The sequence below is a fragment of the Narcine bancroftii genome, chromosome 7, assembly GCF_036971445.1.
Source record: "Narcine bancroftii isolate sNarBan1 chromosome 7, sNarBan1.hap1, whole genome shotgun sequence".
Taxonomy (NCBI): Eukaryota; Metazoa; Chordata; class Chondrichthyes; order Torpediniformes; family Narcinidae; genus Narcine; species Narcine bancroftii.
The window spans coordinates 125,820,292-125,841,812 of NC_091475.1; positions in this window are offsets into that span (position 1 = coordinate 125,820,292).

Consider the following 21,521-nt stretch of genomic DNA (forward strand, 5'->3'; position numbering starts at 1 on the left):
TCCCCGCCTCTGAATCCCCGTGTCTGATACCCAGCCTCTGATACCCAACCCCTGATTCCCCACCTCTGATTCCCCATATCTGATTCCCCACCTCTCTTTCCGTGCCTCTAATTCCCCGCCTCTGATTCCCCATATCTGATTCCCCGCCTCCGATTCCCCAACTCTGATTTCCCCGCCTCTGATTCCCCAGCTCTGTTTCCCCGCCTCTGATTCCCCGCCTCTGTTTCCCCATATCTAATTCCACGCCTCTGATTCCCAAACTCTGATTCCCCGCCTCTGATTCCCCAGCTCTGATTCCCCGCCTCTGATTCCCCACATCTGATTCCCTTCCTCAGATTCCCCGCCTCTGATTCCCTGCCTCTGATTCCCCAGCTCTGATTCCCCGTGTTTGATTCCCCGCCTCTGAATCCCCATCTCTGATTCCCGGCCTCTGATTGCCGGCCTCTGATTCCCGGCCTCTGATTCCCGGCCTCTGATTCCCGGCCTCTGATTCCCCGCCTCTGATTCCCCGCCTCTGATTCGCTGCCTCTGATTCCCCATCTCTGATTCTGCACATCTGATTCCCTGCCTCTGATTCCCCGCCTCTGACTCCCCGCCTCTGATTCCCTGCCTCTGTTTCCCATCCTCTGATTCCCCACCTCTGATTCCCCATATCTGATTCCCCGCATCTGTTTCCCCATATCTGATTCCCCGCCTCTGATTCCCCAACTCTGATTCCCCGCCTCTGATTCCCCAGCTCTGATTCCCCGCCTCTGATTCACCATCTCTGATTCACCGCCTTTCATTCGCCACCCTGATTCCCCATATCAGATTCCCCGCCTCTGTTTCCCCGCCTCTGATACCCCGCCTCTGATTCCCCATATTTCATTCCCCGCCTCTGATTCCCCATCTCTGATTCCCGGACTCTGATTCCTGGCCTCTTATTCCCGGCATCTGATTCCCGGCCTCTGATCCCGGCCTCTGATTCCCCGCTTCTGATTCTGATCCCTGCCTCTGATTCCCCATCTCTGATTCCGCACATCTGATTCCCTGCCTCTGATTCCCCACCTCTGATTCCCCATATCTGATTCCCCGCCTCTGTTTCCCCGCCTCTAATTCCCCGCCTCTGTTTCCCCATATCTATTTCCCCGCCTCTGATTCCCCGCCTCTGATTCCCCAGCTCTGATTCCCCGCCTCTGAATCCACAACTCTGATTCCCTGCCTCTGATTCCCCAGCTCTGATTCCCCGCCTCTGATTCCCCAGCTCTGATTCCCTGCCTCTGTTTCGTAACCTCTGATTCCCCACCTCTGATTCCCCATATATGATTCCCCACCTCTGTTTCCCTGCCTCTGATTCCCAGCCTCTGTTTCCCCATATCTGATTCCCCGCCTCTGATTCCCCAACTCTGATTCCCCGCCTCTGATTCCCCAGCTCTGATTCCCCACCTATGATTCCCCGTGTTTGATTCACTGCCCCTGATTCCCCGCCTCTGATTCCCCATCTCTGATTCACCGCCTTTCATTCGCCACCTCTGATTCCCCATATCAGATTCCCCGCCTCTGTTTCCCCGCCTCTGATTCCCCTCCTCTGTTTCCCCATATCTGATTCCCCGCTTCTGATTCCCCAACTCTGATTCCCCGCCTCTGATTCCCCAGCTCTGATTCCCCGCCTTTGATTCCCCCCGTCTGATTCCCAGCCTCTGAGTCCCCGTGTCTGATTTCCTGCCTCTGATTCCCCGCCTCTGATTCCCCATCTCTGATTCACAGCCGCTGATTCCCCACCTCTGATTCCCCATCTCTGATTCCGCACATCTGATTCCCTGCCTCTGATTCCCCGACTCTGATCCCCACCTCTGATTCCCCAGCTCTGATTCCCCGCCTCTGATTCCCCAACTCTGATTCCCCGCCTCTGATTCCCCAGCTCTGATTTCCCGCCTCTGATTCCCCGTGTTTGATTCCCTGCCTCTGATTCCACGCCTCTGATTCCCCATCTCTGATTCAACGCCTTTGATTCGCCACCTCTGATTCCCCATATCTGATTCCTCGCCTCTGTTTCCCCGCCTCTGATTCCCCTCCTCTGATTCCCCATATCTCATTCCCCGCCTCTGATTCCCCATCTCTGATTCCCGGACTCTGATTCCCCCCCTCTGATTCCCGGCCTCTTATTCCCGGCATCTGATTCCGGCCTCTGATTCCCGGCCTCTGATTCCCTGCTTCTGATTCCCCATCTCTGATTCCGCAAATCTAATTCCCCGCCTCTGATTCCCCAACTTTGATTATCCACCTCTGATTCCCCAGCTCTGATTCCCCGCCTCTGATTCCCCGCCTCTGTTTCCCCATATCTGAACCCCGCCTCTATTTGCCCGCCTCTGATTCCCCGCCTCTGTTTCCCCATATCTGATTCCCCGCCTCTGAAACCCCAACTCTGATTCCCTGCCTCTAATTTCCCAGCTCTGATTCCCCTCCTCTGATTCCCCGCGTCTGATTACCGGCCTCTGATTCCCCGCCTCTGATTCCCCATCTCTGATTCACAACCTCTGATTCCCCACCTCTGATACCCCATATCTGATTCCCCGCCTCTGTTTCCCCGTCTCTGATTCGCCACCTCTGATTCCCAATATCTGATTCCCCGCCTCTGATTCCCCACCTCTGATTCCCCGCCTCTGATTCGCCAGCTATGATTCCCCGCCTCTTATTCCCCGCGTCTGATTCCCTGCCTCTGATTCCCCGCCTCTGATTCCACATCTCTGATTCACCACCTCTGATTCCCCGCGTCTGATTCCCTGCCTCTGATTCCCGGCCTCTGATTCCCCATCTCTGATTCACCGCCTTTGATTCGCCACCTCTGATTCACCATATCTGTATCCCCGCCTCTGTTTCCCCGCCTCTGATTCCCCGCCTCTGATTCCCCATATCTCATTCCCCGCCTCTGAATCCCCATCTCTGATTCCCGGACTCTGATTCCCCACCTCTGATTTCCGGCCTCTTATTCCCGGCATCTGATTCCGGCCTCTGATTCACGGCCTCTGATTCCCTGCTTCTGATTCTGATTCCCTGCCTTTGATTCCCCATCTCTGATTCCGCACATCTGATTCCCTGCCTCTGATTCCCCATCTCTGATTCCGCACATCTGATTCCCTGCCTCTGATTCCCCGCCTCTGAATCCCCGTGTCTGATACCCAGCCTCTGATACCCCACCCCTGATTCCCCGCCTCTGTTTCCCCGCCTCTGATTCCCCGCCTCTGATTCCCCATATCTCATTCCCCGCCTCTGAATCCCCATCTCTGATTCCCGGACTCTGATTCCCCACCTCTGATTTCCGGCCTCTTATTCCCGGCATCTGATTCCGGCCTCTGATTCCCGGCCTCTGATTCCCTGCTTCTGATTCTGATTCCCTGCCTTTGATTCCCCATCTCTGATTCCGCACATCTGATTCCCTGCCTCTGATTCCCCATCTCTGATTCCGCACATCTGATTCCCTGCCTCTGATTCCCCGCCTCTGAATCCCCGTGTCTGATACCCAGCCTCTGATACCCCACCCCTGATTCCCCGCCTCTGATTCCCCATATCTGATTCTCCGCCTCCGATTCCCCAACTCTGATTTCCCCGCCTCTGATTCCCCAGCTCTGTTTCCCCGCCTCTGATTCCCCGCCTCTGTTTCCCCATATCTAATTCCACGCCTCTGATTCCCAAACTCTGATTCCCCGCCTCTGATTCCCCAGCTCTGATTCCCCGCCTCTGATTCCCCACATCTGATTCCCTTCCTCTGATTCCCCGCCTCTGATTCCCTGCCTCTGATTCCCCAGCTCTGATTCCCCGTGTTTGATTCCCCGCCTCTGAATCCCCATCTCTGATTCCCGGCCTCTGATTGCCGGCCTCTGATTCCCGGCCTCTGATTCCCGGCCTCTGATTCCCGGCCTCTGATTCCCCGCCTCTGATTCCCCGCCTCTGATTCGCTGCCTCTGATTCCCCATCTCTGATTCTGCACATCTGATTCACTGCCTCTGATTCCCCGCCTCTGACTCCCCGCCTCTGATTCCCTGCCTCTGTTTCCCATCCTCTGATTCCCCACCTCTGATTCCCCATATCTGATTCCCCGCCTCTGTTTCCCCATATCTGATTCCCCGCCTCTGATTCCCCAACTCTGATTCCCCGCCTCTGATTCCCCAGCTCTGATTCCCCGCCTCTGATTCCCCGTGTTTGATTCCCTGCCTCTGATTCCCCGCCTTTCATTCGCCACCCTGATTCCCCATATCAGATTCCCCGCCTCTGTTTCCCCGCCTCTGATACCCCGCCTCTGATTCCCCATATTTCATTCCCCGCCTCTGATTCCCCATCTCTGATTCCCGGACTCTGATTCCTGGCCTCTTATTCCCGGCATCTGATTCCCGGCCTCTGTACCCGGCCTCTGATTCCCCGCTTCTGATTCTGATCCCTGCCTCTGATTCCCCATCTCTGATTCCCCAGATCTGATTCCCAATATCTGATTCCCCGCCTCTGATTCCCCACCTCTGATTCCCCACCTCTGATTCGCCAGCTATGATTCCCCGCCTCTTATTCCCCGCGTCTGATTCCCTGCCTCTGATTCCCCGCCTCTGATTCCACATCTCTGATTCACCACCTCTGATTCCCCGCGTCTGATTCCCTGCCTCTGATTCCCGGCCTCTGATTCCCCATCTCTGATTCACCGCCTTTGATTCGCCACCTCTGATTCACCATATCTGATTCCCCGCCTCTGTTTCCCCGCCTCTGATTCCCCGCCTCTGATTCCCCATATCTCATTCCCCGCCTCTGAATCCCCATCTCTGATTCCCGGACTCTGATTCCCCACCTCTGATTTCCGGCCTCTTATTCCCGGCATCTGATTCCGGCCTCTGATTCCCGGCCTCTGATTCCCTGCTTCTGATTCTGATTCCCTGCCTTTGATTCCCCATCTCTGATTCCGCACATCTGATTCCCTGCCTCTGATTCCCCATCTCTGATTCCGCACATCTGATTCCCTGCCTCTGATTCCCCGCCTCTGAATCCCCGTGTCTGATACCCAGCCTCTGATGCCCCACCCCTGATTCCCCACCTCTGATTCCCCATATCTGATTCCCCGCCTCTCTTTCCGTGCCTCTAATTCCCCGCCTCCGATTCCCCATATCTGATTCCCCGCCTCCGATTCCCCAACTCTGATTTCCCCGCCTCTGATTCCCCAGCTCTGTTTCCCCGCCTCTGATTCCCCGCCTCTGTTTCCCCATATCTAATTCCACGCCTCTGATTCCCAAACTCTGATTCCCCGCCTCTGATTCCCCAGCTCTGATTCCCCGCCTCTGATTCCCCACATCTGATTCCCTTCCTCTGATTCCCCGCCTCTGATTCCCTGCCTCTGATTCCCCAGCTCTGATTCCCCGTGTTTGATTCCCCGCCTCTGAATCCCCATCTCTGATTCCCGGCCTCTGATTGCCGGCCTCTGATTCCCGGCCTCTGATTCCCGGCCTCTGATTCCCGGCCTCTGATTCCCCGCCTCTGATTCCCCGCCTCTGATTCGCTGCCTCTGATTCCCCATCTCTGATTCTGCACATCTGATTCACTGCCTCTGATTCCCCGCCTCTGACTCCCCGCCTCTGATTCCCTGCCTCTGTTTCCCATCCTCTGATTCCCCACCTCTGATTCCCCATATCTGATTCCCCGCCTCTGTTTCCCCATATCTGATTCCCCGCCTCTGATTCCCCAACTCTGATTCCCCGCCTCTGATTCCCCAGCTCTGATTCCCCACCTCTGATTCCCCGTGTTTGATTCCCTGCCTCTGATTCCCCGCCTTTCATTCGCCACCCTGATTCCCCATATCAGATTCCCCGCCTCTGTTTCCCCGCCTCTGATACCCCGCCTCTGATTCCCCATATTTCATTCCCCGCCTCTGATTCCCCATCTCTGATTCCCGGACTCTGATTCCTGGCCTCTTATTCCCGGCATCTGATTCCCGGCCTCTGTACCCGGCCTCTGATTCCCCGCTTCTGATTCTGATCCCTGCCTCTGATTCCCCATCTCTGATTCCGCACATCTGATTCCCTGCCTCTGATTCCCCACCTCTGATTCCCCATATCTGATTCCCCGCCTCTGTTTCCCCGCCTCTAATTCCCCGCCTCTGTTTCCCCATATCTATTTCCCCGCCTCTGATTCCCCGCCTCTGATTCCCCAGCTCTGATTCCCCGCCTCTGAATCCCCAACTCTGATACCCTGCCTCTGATTCCCCAGCTCTGATTCCCCGCCTCTGATTCCCCAGCTCTGATTCCCTGCCTCTGTTTCGCAACCTCTGATTCCCCACCTCTGATTCCCCATATATGATTCCCCACCTCTGTTTCCCTGCCTCTGATTCCCAGCCTCTGTTTCCCCATATCTGATTCCCCGCCTCTGATTCCCCAACTCTGATTCCCCGCCTCTGATTCCCCATCTCTGATTCACCGCCTTTGATTCGCCACCTCTGATTCACCATATCTGATTCCCCGCCTCTGTTTCCCCGCCTCTGATTCCCCGCCTCTGATTCCCCATATCTCATTCCCCGCCTCTGAATCCCCATCTCTGATTCCCGGACTCTGATTCCCCACCTCTGATTTCCGGCCTCTTATTCCCGGCATCTGATTCCGGCCTCTGATTCCCGGCCTCTGATTCCCTGCTTCTGATTCTGATTCCCTGCCTTTGATTCCCCATCTCTGATTCCGCACATCTGATTCCCTGCCTCTGATTCCCCATCTCTGATTCCGCACATCTGATTCCCTGCCTCTGATTCCCCGCCTCTGAATCCCCGTGTCTGATACCCAGCCTCTGATGCCCCACCCCTGATTCCCCACCTCTGATTCCCCATATCTGATTCCCCGCCTCTCTTTCCGTGCCTCTAATTCCCCGCCTCCGATTCCCCATATCTGATTCCCCGCCTCCGATTCCCCAACTCTGATTTCCCCGCCTCTGATTCCCCAGCTCTGTTTCCCCGCCTCTGATTCCCCGCCTCTGTTTCCCCATATCTAATTCCACGCCTCTGATTCCCAAACTCTGATTCCCCGCCTCTGATTCCCCAGCTCTGATTCCCCGCCTCTGATTCCCCACATCTGATTCCCTTCCTCTGATTCCCCGCCTCTGATTCCCTGCCTCTGATTCCCCAGCTCTGATTCCCCGTGTTTGATTCCCCGCCTCTGAATCCCCATCTCTGATTCCCGGCCTCTGATTGCCGGCCTCTGATTCCCGGCCTCTGATTCCCGGCCTCTGATTCCCGGCCTCTGATTCCCCGCCTCTGATTCCCCGCCTCTGATTCGCTGCCTCTGATTCCCCATCTCTGATTCTGCACATCTGATTCACTGCCTCTGATTCCCCGCCGCTGACTCCCCGCGTCTGATTCCCTGCCTCTGTTTCCCATCCTCTGATTCCCCACCTCTGATTCCCCATATCTGATTCCCCGCCTCTGTTTCCCCATATCTGATTCCCCGCCTCTGATTCCCCAACTCTGATTCCCCGCCTCTGATTCCCCAGCTCTGATTCCCCGCCTCTGATTCCCCGTGTTTGATTCCCTGCCTCTGATTCCCCGCCTTTCATTCGCCACCCTGATTCCCCATATCAGATTCCCCGCCTCTGTTTCCCCGCCTCTGATACCCCGCCTCTGATTCCCCATATTTCATTCCCCGCCTCTGATTCCCCATCTCTGATTCCCGGACTCTGATTCCTGGCCTCTTATTCCCGGCATCTGATTCCCGGCCTCTGTACCCGGCCTCTGATTCCCCGCTTCTGATTCTGATCCCTGCCTCTGATTCCCCATCTCTGATTCCGCACATCTGATTCCCTGCCTCTGATTCCCCACCTCTGATTCCCCATATCTGATTCCCCGCCTCTGTTTCCCCGCCTCTAATTCCCCGCCTCTGTTTCCCCATATCTATTTCCCCGCCTCTGATTCCCCACCTCTGATTCCCCAGCTCTGATTCCCCGCCTCTGAATCCCCAACTCTGATACCCTGCCTCTGATTCCCCAGCTCTGATTCCCCGCCTCTGATTCCCCAGCTCTGATTCCCTGCCTCTGTTTCGCAACCTCTGATTCCCCACCTCTGATTCCCCATATATGATTCCCCACCTCTGTTTCCCTGCCTCTGATTCCCAGCCTCTGTTTCCCCATATCTGATTCCCCGCCTCTGATTCCCCAACTCTGATTCCCCGCCTCTGATTCCCCAGCTCAGATTCCCCACCTATGATTCCCCGTGTTTGATTCACTGCCTCTGATTCCCCGCCTCTGATTCCCCATCTCTGATTCACCGCCTTTCATTCGCCACCTCTGATTCCCCATATCAGATTCCCCGCCTCTGTTTCCCCGCCTCTGATTCCCCTCCTCTGTTTCCCCATATCTGATTCCCCGCCTCTGATTCCCCAACTCTGATTCCCCGCCTCTGAATCCCCAGCTCTGATTCCCCGCCTCTGATTCCCCATATCTCATTCCCCGCCTCTGATTCCCCAGCTCTGATTCCCGGACTCTGATTCCCCACCTCTGATTCCCGGCCTCTTATTCCCGGCCTCTGATTCCCTGCTTCTGATTCCCCATCTCTGATTCCGCAAATCTAATTCCCTGCCTCTGATTCCCCACCTCTGATTCCCCATATCTAAGTCCCCGCCTCTGATTCCCCAACTTTGATTCCCCACCTCTGATTCCCCAGCTCTGATTCCCCACCTCTGATTCCCCGCATCTGATTCCATGCATCTGATTCCCAGCCTCTGATTCCCAGCCTCTGATTCCCAACCTCTGATTCCCCACCTCTGATCCCCATATCTGATTCCCCGCCTCTGTTTCCCCGCCTCTGATTCCCCGCCTATGTTTCCCCATATCTGAACCCCGCCTCTATTTGCCCGCCTCTGATTCCCCGCCTCTGTTTCCCCATATCTGATTCCCCGCCTCTGAATCCCCAACTCTGATTCCCTGCCTCTAATTTCCCAGCTCTGATTCCCCGCCTCTGATTCCCCGCGTCTGATTACCGGCCTCTGATTCCCCGCCTCTGATTCCCCATCTCTGATTCACAACCTCTGATTCCCCACCTCTGATACCCCATATCTGATTCCCCGCCTCTGTTTCCCCGCCTCTGATTCCCCACCTCTGATTCCCAATATCTGATTCCCCGCCTCTGATTCCCCACCTCTGATTCCCCGCCTCTGATTCGCCAGCTATGATTCCCCGCCTCTTATTCCCCGCGTCTGATTCCCTGCCTCTGATTCCCCGCCTCTGATTCCACATCTCTGATTCACCACCTCTGATTCCCCGCGTCTGATTCCCTGCCTCTGATTCCCCATCTCTGATTCCCCAATTCTGATTCCCCTCCTCTGATTCCCCGTGTTTGATTCCCTGCCTCTGATTCCCGGCCTCTGATTCCCCATCTCTGATTCACCGCCTTTGATTCGCCACCTCTGATTCGCCATATCTGATTCCCCGCCTCTGTTTCCCCGCCTCTGATTCCCCGCCTCTGATTCCCCATATCTCATTCCCCGCCTCTGAATCCCAATCTCTGATTCCCGGACTCTGATTCCCCACCTCTGATTTCCGGCCTCTTGTTCCCGGCATCTGATTCCGGCCTCTGATTCCCGGCCTCTGATTCCCTGCTTCTGATTCTGATTCCCTGCCTTTGATTCCCCATCTCTGATTCCGCACATCTGATTCCCTGCCTCTGATTCCCCATCTCTGATTCCCCATATCTGATTCCCCGCCTCTGATTCCCTGCCTCTGTTTCCCAATATCTAAGTCCCCGCCTCTGATTCCCCAACTCTGATTCCCCACCTCTGATTCCCCAGCTCTGATTCCCCGCCTCTGATTCCCCGCATCTGATTCCCTGCATCTGATTCCAAGCCTCTGATTCCCTGCCTCTGATTCCCAACCTCTGATTCCCCACCTCTGATTCCCCATATCTGATTCCCAGCCTCTGTTTCCCCGCCTCTGATTCCCCGCCTCTGTTTCCCCATATCTGATTCCCGGCCTCTGATTCCCCGCCTCTGATTCCCCGCCTCTGATTCCCTATCTCCGATTCCGCACATCTGATTCCCTGCCTCTGATTCCCCGCCTCTGATTCCCCGCCTCTGATTCCCTGCCTCTGATTCCCAACCTCTGATTCCCCACCTCTGATTCCCCGTATTTGATTCCCCGCCTCTGTTTCCCCGCCTCTGATTCCCCGCCTCTGATTCCCCAACTCTAATTCCCCGCCTCTGATTCCCCATATCTGATTCCCCGCCTCTGTTTCCCCGCCTCTGATTCCCCGCCCCTGTTTCCCCATATCTGATTCCCTGCCTCTGATTCCCCAACTTTGATTCCCAGCCTCTGATTCCCCAGCTCTGATTCCCCGCCTCTGATTCCCCGTGTTTGATTCCCTGCCTCTGATTCCCCGCCTCTGATTCCCCATCTCTGATTCACCACCTTTGATTCGCCACCTCTGATTCCCCATATCTGATTCCCCACCTCTGTTTTCCCGCCTCTGATTCCCCGCCTCTGATTCTCCATATCTCATTCCCCGCCTCTGAATCCCCATCTCTGATTCCCGGACTCTGATTCCCCACGTCTGATTCCCGGCCTCTTATTCCCAGCATCTGATTCCAGGCCTCTGATTCCCGGCCTCTGACTCCCCGCTTCTGATTCTGATTCCCTGCCTCTGATTCCCCATCTCTGATTCCGCACATCTGATTACCTGCCTCTGATTCCCCACCTCTGATACCCCATATCTGATTCCCCGCCTCTGATTCCCCGCATCCGATTCCCCATATCTGATTCCCCGCCTCTGTTTCCCCGCCCCTGATTCCCCGCCTCTGTTTCCCCATATCTGATTCCCCGCCTCTGATTCCCAACTATGATACCCGCCTCTGATTCCCCAGCTCTGATTCCCTGCCTCTGATTCCCCGCGTTCTATTCCCTGCCTCTGATTCCCCGCCTGTGATTCCCCATCTCTGATAAACCACCTCTGATTCCCCACCACTGATTCCCCATATCCAATTCCCCGCCTCTGTTTGCCCGCCTCTGATTCCCCACCTCTGATTCCCCATATCTAATTCCCCGCCTCTGTTTGCCCGCCTCTGATTCCCCGCCTCTGTTTCCCCAAATCTGATTCCCCGCCTCTGAATCCCCAACTCTGATTCCCTGCCTCTGATTCCCCAGCTCTGATTCCCCGCCTTTGATTCCCCCGTCTGATACCCAGCCTCTGAATCCCCGTGTCTGATTTCTTGCCTCTGATTCCCCGCCTCTGATTCCCCATCTCTGATTCACAGCCTCTGATTCCCCACCTCTGATTCCCCATCTCTGATTCCGCACATCTGATTCCCTGCCTCTGATTCCCCGACTCTAATCCCCAAGTCTGATTCCCCAGCTCTGATTCCCCGCCTCTGATTCCCCAACTCTGATTCCCCGCCTCTGATTCCCCAGCTCTGATTCCCCGCCTCTGATTCCCCGTGTTTGATTCCCTGCCTCTGATTCCACGCCTCTGATTCCCCATCTCTGATTCATCGCCTTTGATTCGCCACCTCTGATTCCCCATATCTGATTCCTCGCCTCTGTTTCCCCGCCTCTGATTCCCCGCCTCTGATTCCCCATATCTCATTCCCCGCCTCTGATTCCCCATCTCTGATTCCCGGACTCTGATTCCCCACCTCTGATTCCCGGCCTCTTATTCCCGGCATCTGATTCCGGCCTCTGATTCCCCACCTCTGATTCCCCATATCTGATTCCCCACCTCTGTTTCCCGGCCTCTGATTCCCCGCTTCTGATTCTGAATCCCTGCCTCTGATTCCCCATCTCTGATTCCGCACATCTGATTCCCTGCCTCTGATTCCCCACCTCTGATTCCCCATATCTGATTTCCCGCCTCTGTTTCCCCGCCTCTGATTCCCCGCCTCTGTTTCCCCATATCTAATTCCCAACCTCTGATGCCCCAACTCTGATTCCCTGCCTCTGATTCCCCGCGTTCTATTCCCTGCCTCTGATTCCCCGCCTGTGATTCCCCATCTCTGATTCACCACCTCTGATTCCCCACCTCTGATTCCCCATATCTAATTCCCCGCCTCTGTTTGCCCGACTCTGATTCCCCGCCTCTGTTTCCCCATATCTGATTCCCCACCTCTGAATCCCCAACTCTGATTCCCTGCCTCTGATTCCCCAGCTCTGATTCCCCGCCTTTGATTCCCCCGTCTGATTCCCAGCCTCTGAAACCCCGTGTCTGATTTCTTGCCTCTGATTCCCCGCCTCTGATTCCCCATCTCTGATTCACAGCCTCTGATTCCCCACCTCTGATTCCCCATCTCTGATTCCGCACATCTGATTCCCTGCCTCTGATTCCACGACTCTGATCCCCACCTCTGATTCCGCAGCTCTGATTCCCCGCCTCTGATTCCCCAACTCTGATTCCCCGCCTCTGATTCCCCAGCTCTGATTCCCTGCCTCTGTTTCGCAACCTCTGATTCCCCACCTCTGATTCCCCATATATGATTCCCCACCTCTGTTTCCCTGCCTCTGATTCCCAGCCTCTGTTTCCCCATATCTGATTCCCCGCCTCTGATTCCCCAACTCTGATTCCCCGCCTCTGATTCCCCAGCTCTGATTCCCCACCTATGATTCCCCGTGTTTGATTCACTGCCTCTGATTCCCCGCCTCTGATTCCCCATCTCTGATTCACCGCCTTTCATTCGCCACCTCTTATTCCCCATATCAGATTCCCCGCCTCTGTTTCCCCGCCTCTGATTCCCCTCCTCTGTTTCCCCATATCTGATTCCCCGCCTCTGATTCCCCAACTCTGATTCCCCGCCTCTGATTCCCCAGCTCTGATTCCCCGCCTTTGATTCCCCCCGTCTGATTCCCAGCCTCTGAGTCCCCGTGTCTGATTTCCTGCCTCTGATTCCCCGCCTCTGATTCCCCATCTCTGATTCACAGCCGCTGATTCCCCACCTCTGATTCCCCATCTCTGATTCCGCACATCTGATTCCCTGCCTCTGATTCCCCGACTCTGATCCCCACCTCTGATTCCCCAGCTCTGATTCCCCGCCTCTGATTCCCCATATCTCATTCCCCGCCTCTGATTCCCCAGCTCTGATTCCCGGACTCTGATTCCCCACCTCTGATTCCCGGCCTCTTATTCCCGGCATCTGATTCCGGCCTCTGATTCCCGGCCTCTGATTCCCTGCTTCTGATTCCCCATCTCTGATTCCGCAAATCTAATTCCCTGCCTCTGATTCCCCACCTCTGATTCCCCATATCTGATTCCCCGCCTCTGTTTCCCCGCCTCTGATTACCCGCCTCTGTTTCCCCATATCTAAGTCCCCGCCTCTGATTCCCCAACTTTGATTCCCCACCTCTGATTCCCCAGCTCTGATTCCCCGCCTCTGATTCCCCGCATCTGATTCCATGCATCTGATTCCCAGCCTCTGATTCCCAGCCTCTGATTCCCAACCTCTGATTCCCCACCTCTGATCCCCATATCTGATTCCCCGCCTCTGTTTCCCCGCCTCTGATTCCCCTCCTCTGATTCCCCGTGTTTGATTCCCTGCCTCTGATTCCCGGCCTCTGATTCCCCATCTCTGATTCACCGCCTTTGATTCGCCACCTCTGATTCGCCATATCTGATTCCCCGCCTCTGTTTCCCCGCCTCTGATTCCCCGCCTCTGATTCCCCATATCTCATTCCCCGCCTCTGAATCCCAATCTCTGATTCCCGGACTCTGATTCCCCACCTCTGATTTCCGGCCTCTTATTCCCGGCATCTGATTCCGGCCTCTGATTCCCGGCCTCTGATTCCCTGCTTCTGATTCTGATTCCCTGCCTTTGATTCCCCATCTCTGATTCCGCACATCTGATTCCCTGCCTCTGATTCCCCATCTCTGATTCCCCATATCTGATTCCCCGCCTCTGATTCCCTGCCTCTGTTTCCCAATATCTAAGTCCCCGCCTCTGATTCCCCAACTCTGATTCCCCACCTCTGATTCCCCAGCTCTGATTCCCCGCCTCTGATTCCCCGCATCTGTTTCCCTGCATCTGATTCCAAGCCTCTGATTCCCTGCCTCTGATTCCCAACCTCTGATTCCCCACCTCTGATTCCCCATATCTGATTCCCAGCCTCTGTTTCCCCGCCTCTGATTCCCCGCCTCTGTTTCCCCATATCTGATTCCCGGCCTCTGATTCCCCGCCTCTGATTCCCCGCCTCTGATTCCCTATCTCCGATTCCGCACATCTGATTCCCTGCCTCTGATTCCCCGCCTCTGATTCCCCGCCTCTGATTCCCTGCCTCTGATTCCCAACCTCTGATTCCCCACCTCTGATTCCCCGTGTTTGATTCCCCGCCTCTGTTTCCCTGCCTCTGATTCCCCGCCTCTGATTCCCCAACTCTAATTCCCCGCCTCTGATTCCCCATATCTGATTCCCCGCCTCTGTTTCCCCGCCTCTGATTCCCCGCCCCTGTTTCCCCATATCTGATTCCCTGCCTCTGATTCCCCAACTTTGATTCCCAGCCTCTGATTCCCCAGCTCTGATTCCCCGCCTCTGATTCCCCGTGTTTGATTCCCTGCCTCTGATTCCCCGCCTCTGATTCCCCATCTCTGATTCACCACCTTTGATTCGCCACCTCTGATTCCCCATATCTGATTCCCCACCTCTGTTTTCCCGCCTCTGATTCCCCGCCTCTGATTCTCCATATCTCATTCCCCGCCTCTGAATCCCCATCTCTGATTCCCGGACTCTGATTCCCCACGTCTGATTCCCGGCCTCTTATTCCCAGCATCTGATTCCAGGCCTCTGATTCCCGGCCTCTGACTCCCCGCTTCTGATTCTGATTCCCTGCCTCTGATTCCCCATCTCTGATTCCGCACATCTGATTACCTGCCTCTGATTCCCCACCTCTGATACCCCATATCTGATTCCCCGCCTCTGATTCCCCGCATCCGATTCCCCATATCTGATTCCCCGCCTCTGTTTCCCCGCCCCTGATTCCCCGCCTCTGTTTCCCCATATCTGATTCCCCGCCTCTGATTCCCAACTATGATTCCCCGCCTCTGATTCCCCAGCTCTGATTCCCTGCCTCTGATTCCCCGCGTTCTATTCCCTGCCTCTGATTCCACGCCTCTGATTCCCCATCTCTGATTCATCGCCTTTGATTCCCCACCTCTGATTCCCCACCACTGATTCCCCATATCTAATTCCCCGCCTCTGTTTGCCCGCCTCTGATTCCCCACCTCTGATTCCCCATATCTAATTCCCCGCCTCTGTTTGCCCGCCTCTGATTCCCCTCCTCTGTTTCCCCATATCTGATTCCCCGCCTCTGAATCCCCAACTCTGATTCCCTGCCTCTGATTCCCCAGCTCTGATTCCCCGCCTTTGATTCCCCCGTCTGATACCCAGCCTCTGAAACCCCGTGTCTGATTTCTTGCCTCTGATTCCCCGCCTCTGATTCCCCATCTCTGATTCACAGCCTCTGATTCCCCACCTCTGATTCCCCATCTCTGATTCCGCACATCTGATTCCCTGCCTCTGATTCCCCGACTCTAATCCCCACCTCTGATTCCCCAGCTCTGATTCCCCGCTTCTGATTCCCCAACTCTGATTCCCCGCCTCTGATTCCCCAGCTCTGATTCCCCGCCTCTGATTCCCCGTGTTTGATTCCCTGCCTCTGATTCCACGCCTCTGATTCCCCATCTCTGATTCATCGCCTTTGATTCCCCACCTCTGATTCCCCATATCTGATTCCCCACCTCTGTTTCCCGGCCTCTGATTCCCCGCTTCTGATTCTGAATCCCTGCCTCTGATTCCCCATCTCTGATTCCGCACATCTGATTCCCTGCCTCTGATTCCCCACCTCTGATTCCCCATATCTGATTTCCCGCCTCTGTTTCCCCGCCTCTGATTCCCCGCCTCTCTTTCCCCATATCTAATTCCCAACCTCTGATGCCCCAACTCTGATTCCCTGCCTCTGATTCCCCGCGTTCTATTCCCTGCCTCTGATTCCCCGCCTGTGATTCCCCATCTCTGATTCACCACCTCTGATTCCCCACCTCTGATTCCCCATATCTAATTCCCCGCCTCTGTTTGCCCGACTCTGATTCCCCGCCTCTGTTTCCCCATATCTGATTCCCCGCCTCTGAATCCCCAACTCTGATTCCCTGCCTCTGATTCCCCAGCTCTGATTCCCCGCCTTTGATTCCCCCATCTGATTCCCAGCCTCTGAAACCCCGTGTCTGATTTCTTGCCTCTGATTCCCCACCTCAGATTCCCCATCTCTGATTCACAGCCTCTGATTCCCCACCTCTGATTCCCCATCTCTGATTCCGCACATCTGATTCCCTGCCTCTGATTCCACGACTCTGATCCCCACCTCTGATTCCGCAGCTCTGATTCCCCGCCTCTGATTCCCCAACTCTGATTCCCCGCCTCTGATTCCCCAGCTCTGATTCCTCGCCTCTGATTCCCCGTGTTTGATCCCCTGCCTCTGATTCCCCGACTCTGATCCCCACCTCTGATTCCGCAGCTCTGATTCCCCGCCTCTGATTCCCCAACTCTGATTCCCCGCCTCTGATTCCCCAACTCTGATTCCCTGCCTCTGATTCCCCAGCTTCATTCCCCGCCTTTGATTCCCCCCGTCTGATTCCCAGCCTCTGAATCCCGTGTCTGATAACCTGCCTCTGATTCCCCGCCTCTGATTCCCCATCTCAGATTCACCGCCTCTGATTCCCCACCTCTGATTCCCCATCTCTGATTCCGCACATCCGACTCCCTGCCTCTGATTCCCCGACTCTGATTCCCCACTTCTGATTCCCCAGCTCTGATTCCCCGCCTCTAATTCCCCAACTCTGATTCCCCGCCTCTGATTCCACAGCTCTGATTCCCCGCCTCTGATTCCCCGTGTTTGATCCCCTGCCTCTGATTCCCCGCCTCTGATTCCCCATCTCTGATTCACCGCCTTTGATTCGCCACCTCTGATTCCCCATATCTGATTCCTCGCCACTGTTTCCCCGCCTCTGATTCCCCGCCTCTGATTCCCCATATCTCATTCCCCGCCTCTGATTCGCCAGCTATGATTCCCCGCCTCTGATTCCCCGCGTCTGATTCCCTGCCTCTGATTCCCCGCCTCTGATTCCACATCTCTGATTCACCACCTCTGATTCCACGCGTCTGATTCCCCGCCTCTGATTCCCCATCTCTGATTCCCCATCTCTGATTCCCCAATTCTGATTCCCCGCCTCTGATTCCCCAGCTCTGATTCCTCGCCTCTGATTCCCTTCCTTTGATTCCCAACGTCTGATTCCCCAACTCTGATTTCCCATATTGATTCCCTGCGTCTGATTCCCCACCTCTGATTTCCCACATTGATTCCCTGCGTCTGATTCCCCGCCTCTGATTCCCCAACTCTGATTCCCCGCCTCTGATTCCCCAGCTCTGATTCCCCGCCTTTGATTCCCCCCGTCTGATTCCCAGCCTCTGAGTCCCCGTGTCTGATTTCCTGCCTCTGATTCCCCGCCTCTGATTCCCCATCTCTGATTCACAGCCGCTGATTCCCCACCTCTGATTCCCCATCTCTGATTCCGCACATCTGATTCCCTGCCTCTGATTCCCCGACTCTGATCCCCACCTCTGATTCCCCAGCTCTGATTCCCCGCCTCTGATTCCCCATATCTCATTCCCCGCCTCTGATACCCCATATCTGATTCCCCGCCTCTGATTCCCCGCATCCGATTCCCCATATCTGATTCCCCGCCTCTGTTTCCCCGCCCCTGATTCCCCGCCTCTGTTTCCCCATATCTGATTCCCCGCCTCTGATTCCCAACTATGATTCCCCGCCTCTGATTCCCCAGCTCTGATTCCCTGCCTCTGATTCCCCGCGTTCTATTCCCTGCCTCTGATTCCACGCCTCTGATTCCCCATCTCTGATTCATCGCCTTTGATTCCCCACCTCTGATTCCCCACCACTGATTCCCCATATCTAATTCCCCGCCTCTGTTTGCCCGCCTCTGATTCCCCACCTCTGATTCCCCATATCTAATTCCCCGCCTCTGTTTGCCCGCCTCTGATTCCCCTCCTCTGTTTCCCCATATCTGATTCCCCGCCTCTGAATCCCCAACTCTGATTCCCTGCCTCTGATTCCCCAGCTCTGATTCCCCGCCTTTGATTCCCCCGTCTGATACCCAGCCTCTGAAACCCCGTGTCTGATTTCTTGCCTCTGATTCCCCGCCTCTGATTCCCCATCTCTGATTCACAGCCTCTGATTCCCCACCTCTGATTCCCCATCTCTGATTCCGCACATCTGATTCCCTGCCTCTGATTCCCCGACTCTAATCCCCACCTCTGATTCCCCAGCTCTGATTCCCCGCTTCTGATTCCCCAACTCTGATTCCCCGCCTCTGATTCCCCAGCTCTGATTCCCCGCCTCTGATTCCCCGTGTTTGATTCCCTGCCTCTGATTCCACGCCTCTGATTCCCCATCTCTGATTCATCGCCTTTGATTCCCCACCTCTGATTCCCCATATCTGATTCCCCACCTCTGTTTCCCGGCCTCTGATTCCCCGCTTCTGATTCTGAATCCCTGCCTCTGATTCCCCATCTCTGATTCCGCACATCTGATTCCCTGCCTCTGATTCCCCACCTCTGATTCCCCATATCTGATTTCCCGCCTCTGTTTCCCCGCCTCTGATTCCCCGCCTCTCTTTCCCCATATCTAATTCCCAACCTCTGATGCCCCAACTCTGATTCCCTGCCTCTGATTCCCCGCGTTCTATTCCCTGCCTCTGATTCCCCGCCTGTGATTCCCCATCTCTGATTCACCACCTCTGATTCCCCACCTCTGATTCCCCATATCTAATTCCCCGCCTCTGTTTGCCCGACTCTGATTCCCCGCCTCTGTTTCCCCATATCTGATTCCCCGCCTCTGAATCCCCAACTCTGATTCCCTGCCTCTGATTCCCCAGCTCTGATTCCCCGCCTTTGATTCCCCCATCTGATTCCCAGCCTCTGAAACCCCGTGTCTGATTTCTTGCCTCTGATTCCCCACCTCAGATTCCCCATCTCTGATTCACAGCCTCTGATTCCCCACCTCTGATTCCCCATCTCTGATTCCGCACATCTGATTCCCTGCCTCTGATTCCACGACTCTGATCCCCACCTCTGATTCCGCAGCTCTGATTCCCCGCCTCTGATTCCCCAACTCTGATTCCCCGCCTCTGATTCCCCAGCTCTGATTCCTCGCCTCTGATTCCCCGTGTTTGATCCCCTGCCTCTGATTCCCCGACTCTGATCCCCACCTCTGATTCCGCAGCTCTGATTCCCCGCCTCTGATTCCCCAACTCTGATTCCCCGCCTCTGATTCCCCAACTCTGATTCCCTGCCTCTGATTCCCCAGCTTCATTCCCCGCCTTTGATTCCCCCCGTCTGATTCCCAGCCTCTGAATCCCGTGTCTGATAACCTGCCTCTGATTCCCCGCCTCTGATTCCCCATCTCAGATTCACCGCCTCTGATTCCCCACCTCTGATTCCCCATCTCTGATTCCGCACATCCGACTCCCTGCCTCTGATTCCCCGACTCTGATTCCCCACTTCTGATTCCCCAGCTCTGATTCCCCGCCTCTAATTCCCCAACTCTGATTCCCCGCCTCTGATTCCACAGCTCTGATTCCCCGCCTCTGATTCCCCGTGTTTGATCCCCTGCCTCTGATTCCCCGCCTCTGATTCCCCATCTCTGATTCACCGCCTTTGATTCGCCACCTCTGATTCCCCATATCTGATTCCTCGCCACTGTTTCCCCGCCTCTGATTCCCCGCCTCTGATTCCCCATATCTCATTCCCCGCCTCTGATTCGCCAGCTATGATTCCCCGCCTCTGATTCCCCGCGTCTGATTCCCTGCCTCTGATTCCCCGCCTCTGATTCCACATCTCTGATTCACCACCTCTGATTCCACGCGTCTGATTCCCCGCCTCTGATTCCCCATCTCTGATTCCCCATCTCTGATTCCCCAATTCTGATTCCCCGCCTCTGATTCCCCAGCTCTGATTCCTCGCCTCTGATTCCCTTCCTTTGATTCCCAACGTCTGATTCCCCAACTCTGATTTCCCATATTGATTCCCTGCGTCTGATTCCCCACCTCTGATTTCCCACATTGATTCCCTGCGTCTGATTCCCCGCCTCTGATTCCCCAACTCTGATTCCCCGCCTCTGATTCCCCAGCTCTGATTCCCCGCCTTTGATTCCCCCCGTCTGATTCCCAGCCTCTGAGTCCCCGTGTCTGATTTCCTGCCTCTGATTCCCCGCCTCTGATTCCCCATCTCTGATTCACAGCCGCTGATTCCCCACCTCTGATTCCCCATCTCTGATTCCGCACATCTGATTCCCTGCCTCTGATTCCCCGACTCTGATCCCCACCTCTGATTCCCCAGCTCTGATTCCCCGCCTCTGATTCCCCATATCTCATTCCCCGCCTCTGATACCCCATATCTGATTCCCCGCCTCTGATTCCCCGCATCCGATTCCCCATATCTGATTCCCCGCCTCTGTTTCCCCGCCCCTGATTCCCCGCCTCTGTTTCCCCATATCTGATTCCCCGCCTCTGATTCCCAACTATGATTCCCCGCCTCTGATTCCCCAGCTCTGATTCCCTGCCTCTGATTCCCCGCGTTCTATTCCCTGCCTCTGATTCCACGCCTCTGATTCCCCATCTCTGATTCATCGCCTTTGATTCCCCACCTCTGATTCCCCACCACTGATTCCCCATATCTAATTCCCCGCCTCTGTTTGCCCGCCTCTGATTCCCCACCTCTGATTCCCCATATCTAATTCCCCGCCTCTGTTTGCCCGCCTCTGATTCCCCGCCTCTGTTTCCCCATATCTGATTCCCCGCCTCTGAATCCCCAACTCTGATTCCCTGCCTCTGATTCCCCAGCTCTGATTCCCCGCCTTTGATTCCCCCGTCTGATACCCAGCCTCTGAAACCCCGTGTCTGATTTCTTGCCTCTGATTCCCCGCCTCTGATTCCCCATCTCTGATTCACAGCCTCTGATTCCCCACCTCTGATTCCCCATCTCTGATTCCGCACATCTGATTCCCTGCCTCTGATTCCCCGACTCTAATCCCCACCTCTGATTCCCCAGCTCTGATTCCCCGCCTCTGATTCCCCAACTCTGATTCCCCGCCTCTGATTCCCCAGCTCTGATTCCCCGCCTCTGATTCCCCGTGTTTGATTCCCTGCCTCTGATTCCACGCCTCTGATTCCCCATCTCTGATTCATCGCCTTTGATTCCCCACCTCTGATTCCCCATATCTGATTCCCCACCTCTGTTTCCCGGCCTCTGATTCCCCGCTTCTGATTCTGAATCCCTGCCTCTGATTCCCCATCTCTGATTCCGCACATCTGATTCCCTGCCTCTGATTCCCCACCTCTGATTCCCCATATCTGATTTCCCGCCTCTGTTTCCCCGCCTCTGATTCCCCGCCTCTGTTTCCCCATATCTAATTCCCAACCTCTGATGCCCCAACTCTGATTCCCTGCCTCTGATTCCCCGCGTTCTATTCCCTGCCTCTGATTCCCCGCCTGTGATTCC